This window comes from Brassica rapa, chromosome A01 (assembly GCF_000309985.2).
Source record: "Brassica rapa cultivar Chiifu-401-42 chromosome A01, CAAS_Brap_v3.01, whole genome shotgun sequence".
Classification (NCBI taxonomy): domain Eukaryota; kingdom Viridiplantae; phylum Streptophyta; class Magnoliopsida; order Brassicales; family Brassicaceae; genus Brassica; species Brassica rapa.
The window spans coordinates 10,818,492-10,827,924 of record NC_024795.2 but is presented as its reverse complement, the minus strand read 5'-3'; the positions used below and the strand labels follow the sequence as shown (position 1 = coordinate 10,827,924).

Sequence of the window (9,433 nt, the reverse complement as noted above, 5' to 3'; positions counted from 1 at the left end):
AAACAAAGTCTGGAATTTGCCCAAAAAACTGAGTTTAGAATAAACTATTCTTTAAATTTATTTCATTTTTTACTCTATAACAGAACAGAAAATATTTTATTCTAAAAATAAAGTAGTAAATTTATTTTTACTAGTTTCATTTAAAATAGAAGAAAATAAACTGAAACTCAATTTAATTTTTAAAATTTAAAAGATAATACATTAAAAGATTTTCATAGCATACCAACGACAGAAAGTTTTTGAAGTTTTGGTTTTTACTTTTTCCAAGAACTTGGATAACAATAATACAACGCAGCTCCACTTAATGTTATAAGGTCGTAAATTGTGGCTAGAATTTCTTTTTGTCATATAATCGGGAATCACTTAATTAGTTTTATTCGTGGTCACAATTACATCAAGCGTAGTTGCTGGAGAGGAATATACATATATAAAATATACAGTAACATTACAAGAAAACGCTCCAGTAACAACTACAACTAAAAAATTATGGTCCTAATTTTGCGACGAATTTATGTCAATATTATGTCTATATCAAAAATCATCGTAAACTCGACGTAAACATACAACAAGAACAATTTGTCATAAATTTGCCGTAGCCTTACAATATTTACGACGAGTTTTGACGATTTCTAAATGTCGTCGTAAAGTAGTTTTTACATTACTAATAAATTATGTCATAAATTAGTATGATCTAATTAACGATTACATTACGAGTAAACAAAAAGTTGTTGTACACGTGATAAATATTTGTATGTATTGTCAGTAAAAATGGTTGTAATATAGTTGTTAAGTTAAAGTAAATTTTATGAAGTAGTAAATTTGTTGCAAAATTCCCACCTACCAAATTCGAAAATTTCCTATAAATATGCACTCATCTCCCATTCTAAAGATGCACAAAAAAAAAGTTCAAAAAATGTTTAATGGTGGCAATATTTATAAGGTCTGGAGTTGGATGTATGCACATAAAGATTATGCGAGAGTTGTGAGAAACGAATTTCTCAACGGAACAGAGATATTCAAGTACCAGGTCGGAAACAAACCTCTCACGCATGAAACGGGTAAAATGTTATGTCTCTGTCGTAAGTGCAAGAATACCAAGTTTGCTCGTAGTGAAACGGTTTGGAAACATATAATAAATACAGGATTTACCCCACAATACTAAATTTGGTTTCATCATGGAGAGGGTGAAAGTAGAAATGAAACTAGTAGTAGTACTCACTATGAAGATGGTGGTAATAGGGAAGAACCGAGTAATCATTTGCATCTTGAAAGTAGTCATCCTCAGAAGGATCATATTGTAAATCATGAGAGGATGCATGACATGGTTACATATGCATTTCGTGAAACAACCTTAGTAAATAGTAGCTGCTGCAGAAGTAGAAAAGTTAGAGGAACCTAACTTCGATGCGAAAAGGTTCTATGAAATACTAGATACAGCTAATCAGCCAATTTATGAAGGTTGTAGAGAAAGTATTTCTAAATTGTCATTGGCAGCTAGGATGATGAATATCAAAACTGATCATAAATTACCCGAAGTTTGTATGGATGCATGGGCTGAGTTGTTTAAAAAGTATTTGCCCGAAGATAATTTGTCAGCTGAATCTTATTATGAGATTCAAAAACTGGTTACCAGTCTTGGCTTACCCATCATCGACCATGATCGACCACCAAACACTTATTGGTAATTTTTGTTAGATTTATAATTTTTTTTAGATTTATATTCATTTATTATAATTATATACCTTATTTAGTTTTCTATCAATTTTACAGGTTTAAGACAGACAGTTGCCTTGGACGATCCGTTTCAGAGACCATCAAGTCATACTTCTCTGAAGCGCATCCGAACTAGACTCTTACACCGGAACACACTCGGAGGACTTGGTTCAAGTGTTTTGCAGTAAGTTTTATTTTAAATTTTATTTTATATATTTTGTTTTCCAATTTATTTATTACATTTATTAATGAATTAATTTTTTTCCAGCGAAATTAGAATTGGTCTATTACCGTCAACGAGCAAGTGAAGAAGGCGTTCAACACTAAGGCGATGGACCACCTTAAGAACATTGTTGGCGACTGGAAAGAGAAAAGGAGGTATCAATGGGATGCTGCAAAACCCACCTACGTCAGCGATAAGACTTGGAGGCCTTTTGGCTATTGCCTCTCTCGATTCACACATCCAACAATTGCTTAACAGCCCAGTTGACGCCTGATGCAGAAGAAAATTTACCATTGCCCCATACTTCTGGACATATCCCACATACCGGAGTTGCCCTAAAGATCGTAAGTGTTAATTATTTTTTTTTATTTTGTAATAATTAATAAATTGTTTATTAATGCTCGCATTATTATAAAATTTTGTATAGGCTGTTGAGGGAGGAGAAGCACTTTCTCTTTCCCGACTTTACAAGAAGACGCACCAACATGCGGATGGAACGTTCGTGGATGCTCGGGTAGAACGGATGGTCGGAATCGGTTGTCTCGAAGAAAGGAATGGATGGTCGGAATCGGTTCAGTGAACGATATTCCGAGGATGAGAGCATGTCACGTTGCTGCAAGGGAGGAAATTTCTCAGCTCTGGGAAGCTTTGTTGGTTGCCAACACCGTCATGGCGGAGAACATGACCCAGATGATTGCCAAGGCGTCGATGTTTGATCTCATGGCGGATGCGAACCCAGAATTTGCGGAGATGTGGTGGGTGGTACGTCCAAACATAAATCCCAACCGCACACCGGAAGAGCAGGCAGAGCTAGAGCGACATACCGAGCGCCGTAGTTCAGAGCTACGTGACGACTTGGGCCTTTAGGTTTAATTTTTTTTTGGTTTGTAATATATTTTGAATATAGATTTTTATTTTAATTTTCAAAGTTAAATAATTTTGCAAATTTTTTTTTTTGTATTTATAATTTAAAATAATTTTTTAAAATGAATAAATACTAATGTTAATTTGTCGTAAACTAGTAGTAAAAGTTTTGACTAATTAACGTCGAATTTTAGCGTCGAATTTTAACGTGAATTCGTCGTAAATTTATGCCCATCTAACCTAATTTTTACAACCACTTTTACGACAACATAACAACGACTAATTTACGACGAGATATGTGGACGTAATAGTACGTCTAATTTACGACGAACCAGTTTATGACAATTTAAATACTAGTCCTGTTCGTCGTAATATTTACGATGATTTTATGATGATTGACGCATTACGATGAGCTAAAAACGACGATTGGAGAATCAACGTTAAATCGTCGTAATAGGAAATTAACGACTAATTGTGCAGTCTTAACTCCCTATTTTTTGTAGCGTAACTTTTGAATGCTCTTTGCTGTCATCATCGTTTTGTATAAACGTTTGTCGTATTTCCATTTACAAAAAGAAGATATTTATCGGCCACATATTTCCATATCTGTTGAGCAACTATGGTGTAGCATAACAGATATAGTTTTTTTGACTAAAAAAATTAAACAGATATAGTTTTCACATAACGAATGAGACTAATGAATGTATTCTGATATTTGGTTTCTCTATTGAATATCTGTAACGAAGCATGTCTACTTATACTTTGTTATTCTTAACCGATACCGTTCATATGTTCATAGATCAAAAACATGTATCAACTTGATCCAACGCGAGTAATATATTTTTCATAGTCAAGATCAAACAAGTGCACGTACGATTAATTAAATATGGATAGTTAGTCGCCAAAGCGACGTATCAACAATTTAAACATGTTATTTTGTCTCTCAAAGGTTTTATTTTAAGTGTTTTAAGTTTTAACTAATCAATATGAATTGCTCCGGAGGCAAAGTATCTCTATCTTTGTGATCATTTTAAAAGTAACGTGCTGTGTAATTATACAGCATGGTGAGTTGTTCAACACCCCAACTGGAATCTAAAAGATTTAATATTGTAATTAAATTAATGCGATTGTAAAGATTGTGTTTGTCCCCACTCTAACAATCGTGTAGACAGCCGTAGAGATAGAGTAGGTATATCCTTATTACGGCGACCAAAATAGACAAATACTATATTGTATCTAGACTGCGAAATCCTCAAATTATTAATATTCCCAATTGTGGATTAATTAAAACTCTAAATAGACCAATTCTGTCATTTTTAGTAACTTAAATTTTCTAATTGATGTCCATCACGAATTGTCGTTTTCTGCAAAGTTGGGTGTATGTATGTACATCAATCTGCACATAATTGTACGTCTACGCGTATATATCATTTAATTAAAAGATTACATGATATAAATTTATAGGGAATGGGAAAGAACTTTTTTTTTGCCATCTAAATTTTATTAAAGGGACAAAACCCATAAAAGTAAACCACAAAAGTTACAAAGATAAAGCCTAGAAAACATACGGACGAACCAGACCGCAAACAATTTTTGGACCCTAAGCCCATTATCCTAAACCCAACGGCACCGCTTCATTCACTCGAGGTTCGTGAACGGGACACATGTCAAGATCCTCACTGCAAGGGACACACATCACCCGGTCGCCACGTGTTGACCGAAACACCATCAGAGGGGCACGTGTCGAAAGATTTGAAGCCCCACCACTTCACCGGTATGCAACCTCCGTCGCCGCAGTCCTCGGAAATCCACTAGAAGTCGACAACCGCTTCCGCAGGATCAAAGACAAAGCGCGACCAAATCTCCACCCTGGAGCCCAAAACCGTTGAAACTATTGATCTTGAAACACCGATCTACGCTTTAAGATACATCAATCATCTACGATCAATCCAAAAATCAACAAGGATATTCAGATCGAGAGTCGATTGGGCAAAGGGAGAGCGAAAACGTAGATCGAGAACTGATTCCGGATCAAACCATAGAAGAAGCCGGAGAAAGGACGGTGCTATTAGAGCCACCTCTTTCCCGGAGACGATAGCCGGCGAAACCGATGTTGTTAGAGCCACCATTTTTCAGAAACGAAAGCTGGCGACAACGGTGTAAAAAGTATCACCGCTTCCCAAAATTAAACTAGCTAACCGGAGATGAAATTGATAGAACTCCGGAAGAGGTTTCATCTCGATCCTTCCTCTGTGTCGGATTTTAGAGAGAAGACAGAGCAAAAGGAGAGAGAAGCTCTACGTTCCTAGCTGTTCATTTCTATGGGAAAGAACATTATAGGTATAAATATATATCAGTTCGAATATTGTTTAGTGTTAAAAACATAACTATTAATATTCAAAAAAATTCTGGTTCTTAGTAGGGAAATTGCTACTAATACCACTTTTCTAATACCACTTTTCAACTTTACACTAACCAATTTTACCATTAAAATTTTAATAGGTAAAATACCACTATACCCTTAAGTAATTAAACTTAAAACTATTCTCATTCTTCTCCATGATTTCTCAGATTCAACTTTAACGTCATCAAATCCGGCGACGGCGAGTTCTCCGGCCAGATCCGACGAGAACGACGCTGACGAGTTCTCCGGCCAGATCCGACGACACTAACGAGTTCTCTGGCCAGATCGGACGACGCTGACGAGTTCTCCGGCCAGATCCGACAACATTAATTGACGAATTCTCCGGCCAGATCCGAAGAAGCTGACGATCTCTGTGACAAAGATAACAAAGGTGACCAGAAAATCGATGGTGATCATCATCTCGTTGTTTAATTTTAGCGTGGTTTCTCACAAATCAGTTTGTGGGAAGGAAAGCCTTATAAAACCTTATAAATATTTATCTATGATATTTCTGGGAAGTTTCTCAAAAAGATAGTTTGACTTTGTTCTTGTCTACCTATTTGCTTGTTTAAATAACTCGGAAGATTTTGTTTTCACTAAGTAGTTGATCATCGTCTATGACACATGATGATAACCAATTTTGCTCCTCGTCATATTGGTTGTTTTTCAGAGTTCTGGCTTGAACTCAAAGTGTTTCTTTACAATGATTTTCTTTTTGTTTGACTCTGTTTTTCCGTAGTAACGTTTTCAGCGTTGATTCCTCTGAGTGAGTTCTCTGAAGCTTCCGTGATGAAGAAGTATGGTTTGAAGCCAGATGCTGAAACCCTTGACATTGCCAACACCACCGCTAGGCAAAAATCGGTAAAGCTTCTTGTTTTCCCTCTTTAAGGATGGATCTCTCTCATCACACTAGTATAGTAGTTGCACGAGTAGTCTATAAAAAACATTTTCGTCTGGATAGTCCATAAACTATGATCAATCTATGTGAATGAAAATTTTCTTTTACAACGAGTGTTTGGTGCTTCTGTTAAATGAAGAAGGATCTAACTGTTGTTTAGAAACATGAGCAGATTACAGACTTACAGTAGTGATGAAGATATATTGGGGAGATCCTCGTGAGAAGATATGTGAAGCTGTTGATCATATCCCTCTCTCAAGCCTTGGTGGCCTTGAGAGGTAAATAGAAAAAAAAAGAGATTCCTTCAATTCGTCAATTGGTTTACACATATTGTGATGACAATTATTGTTTCTTTTTCCTTCTACAGGATGATAATGGGAAGTGTTAGCAACCATGTTGTCAACAACGTTGCATGCCCTGTCACCGTCGTGAAGTCTCACCACTGAGCTTTGCCTTCATCTTCTTCACATCATCTGCTCCGATAACCTTAATCAGAATGACCTGTGGTGTATTGTGTTTGTTGGTTGTGTCTGAATTTGTAATTTTCAAACTCTGGTGTGATTTGTCAAGCGGAAGGACCGAGAAAATACAAGTAACCAACAAACACATACGCATTAAGGAAGAAACTGACTCCAATGATTCAGAGTTTTGGATGCTTAAGTCAAGTTCTGGTTCAGAGTTAGAGTCATAGCAGGAGAGTGATGAAGAAAACTGCAAAGGTACCTCTTTTGGGTTTTTTTTGTTGATTCTACTTTCATCTCTCTATCGAAACTTAAACTAGATTTGTGTCTGATCTTGGTACAGGTTCTCATTGTGATGCCAAAGAATATGAGGAGCTCTCAGAAAGGTAAATGTATACATTTACTCTTATTTCCGTGTATTTTTTACAAAATTATGGATTGGTTTTGATGTTCACCTCTAGTTGTTTTGTCTCTTCTACAGAACAAAGAGGATGTCAATAGAGATTGGACCAAGTATGATCATTACGGCAGCGCCACTATGATCCTGAGGCTCAAGGCTACTATTCAGTCTTTGGAAGGGCGGATGAGTTCTGTTACTGAGAAAAGTGCTAAGTATGCTCAGATTGCTGCTGAGGAAGTGCCCAAGAGTCTTTACTGCCTTGGTGTTCGTCTCACTACTGAGTGATTTTAGAACTCTGAGTTACAGGGGAAGCTTAAGCTCTTTGTCCACTCTTATGATCAGTGGAGAGCTTAAGATGTATTCTCACCTCAAGCAGTTTACTTTCCTTGATCTCAAGTTGGCTACTAGAAATTTCAGACCCGAAAGTCTTCTCGGAGAAAGTGGCTTTGGTTGCGTCTTTAAAGGATGGATGGAGGAGAACGAAACTGCTCCTGTTAAGCCTGGCACTGGCCTTACTGTCGCTGTCAAAACCTTGAATCTCGATGGTCTTCAGGGTCATAAAGAGTGGCTTGTATGATCCTTAAAAACACTTCTAAATTGATTTATAAACTCTTATAAATTGTGTAATGAAGATTATTAAATTTTTACAATCTTTTGAATAAACCCTTATAAATAGATTTATATTTCATATATATTTGATCAACTCTTATAAATATGTCATAAACCCATCGACACAAACAAAAACGTTCTTATAAACCCTTATAAGATGATATAAATCATTGCAAAATGATTTATGAATCCTATAATTACACATATAATAATGATGCTTTTGGTTAGAAAATGATTTTGTAAATAATTATAAATAATTTTCAAAAATTTATAGGAAAATTATAAACATTATAAATACTTTCATAAAGATTTACTTATAATCTTTGTAAGAATTTATAAATGATCTATAAACTCTTCTAACTGATTTATAAATTGATTTATAAACTCTTATAAATTGTGTTATCAAGATTATTAAATTATTATAATCTTTGGAATAAGCCCTTATAAATAGATTTATAAACTCTTATAAATAGATTTCTAAAACTTGTAAATTAATTTATAAACACTTATAAATAAATGTATAAACTCTTATAAATAGCTTATAAGTTCTTGTAAATAGTTTTATAAACCCTTTTAAATAGTTTTATAAACCTTTATAAATAGTTATATAAATATATATATATATGTGTTTTATAAGCTTTATAGATGGTTGATACAAGGTTTTATAAGCTCTTATAAAATTTATAAATGGTTCATAAATGATTATTCCCTTTAATTCCATATTCCTCATTTAGACCCATAATTTATATATATATTCTTATAGATGTTTTATTAACTCTTATAAGCAAGTTTATAATTTTGCAAAAAAATTTCACAAACCCTTATAAATGATTTATAAGCCTTTATAAAATGTTTTAAGAGCCTTCATATATGAATTACCTTTTGAAATTCTTCAAATCCTTGTAACTGAATTTATAAACGCTTATAAATAATTTTAAATATTCTTTTTTTCTTTCAATAATTTTAAATATTCTTATAAATTATTTATAGACCCTTATAATTTTTTTTTATATATTCTCATAAATGAATTATAACCCCTTAAAACTAGTTAATAATTTAGACAAAAGTTTTCTACAAATCCTTATAAATATTTTTATATATTCTTATAACTGATTTATAAACCTTTATAAATAGTTTATATATATATATATATTCTTAGAAATGATTTATAAACCCTTATAAATATTTTATAAGTATTTATAAGGATTTATTAATCTTCATAAATGATTTACAAACATTTATAAATTATTTATATAATCCTTATAAAGCCTTGTAGAAAACTAAGTTCAAGTTTTTTTATACATATCCTTATAGACTGTTTTTATAAACTCTTATAAATGAATTATACTTTATTTCAGAGAAAACTAAACAACAAACTGAACCAGACAACAACTGTTGAAGGTTGCTACAAAGTCTTGGAGGGTCCAATGTTTTCACGCTTAGCCACCATGTCATACCTAGCAATGGGGCACACATAGATACCAACCGATGAAAGATTATTCTTACTGTAAGACCCGAAGAAACCACCAAACTCGCGTCTATCACGTATTCATGGATCAATATCTATCTTGAAACCAATCGCAGAGTTATCATTCACACTTCAGTCGGTCTGTGCTCCCCACAGTTAGTGTGAAATGTCAAACTTTTTATTCCATCACGCATTCCATATCCATGTACTCCACTCAGTCCAGTCACATATTCATCTTGTTTCAGTATGACCTGCATCAGAGGTTCAGAGACTTAACTTCACATGAGCTTACTAAGAGAAAAAGAAATGTTTTCTACAAATACAAAACTTACAGCTCGAAAGCTGTGTCCCTCAGAGGGACCAAACTTCGTAGAGAGGGTCAGAGCTTCATCA

At 34.1% G+C, this 9,433-nt stretch overlaps 1 long non-coding RNA gene across 1 annotated transcript; it reads left to right on the top strand.

Moving 5' to 3' along the window:
- The first annotated feature begins 5,593 nt into the window (after window positions 1–5,593).
- On the top strand, window positions 5,594–9,270 carry LOC103851597. Its single transcript, XR_629800.3, has 5 exons — window positions 5,594–6,065; window positions 6,275–6,380; window positions 6,470–6,821; window positions 6,907–6,949; window positions 7,045–9,270. It is a non-coding gene; the product is annotated as an uncharacterized LOC103851597 (long non-coding RNA).
- The last annotated feature ends 163 nt before the right edge of the window (window positions 9,271–9,433 follow it).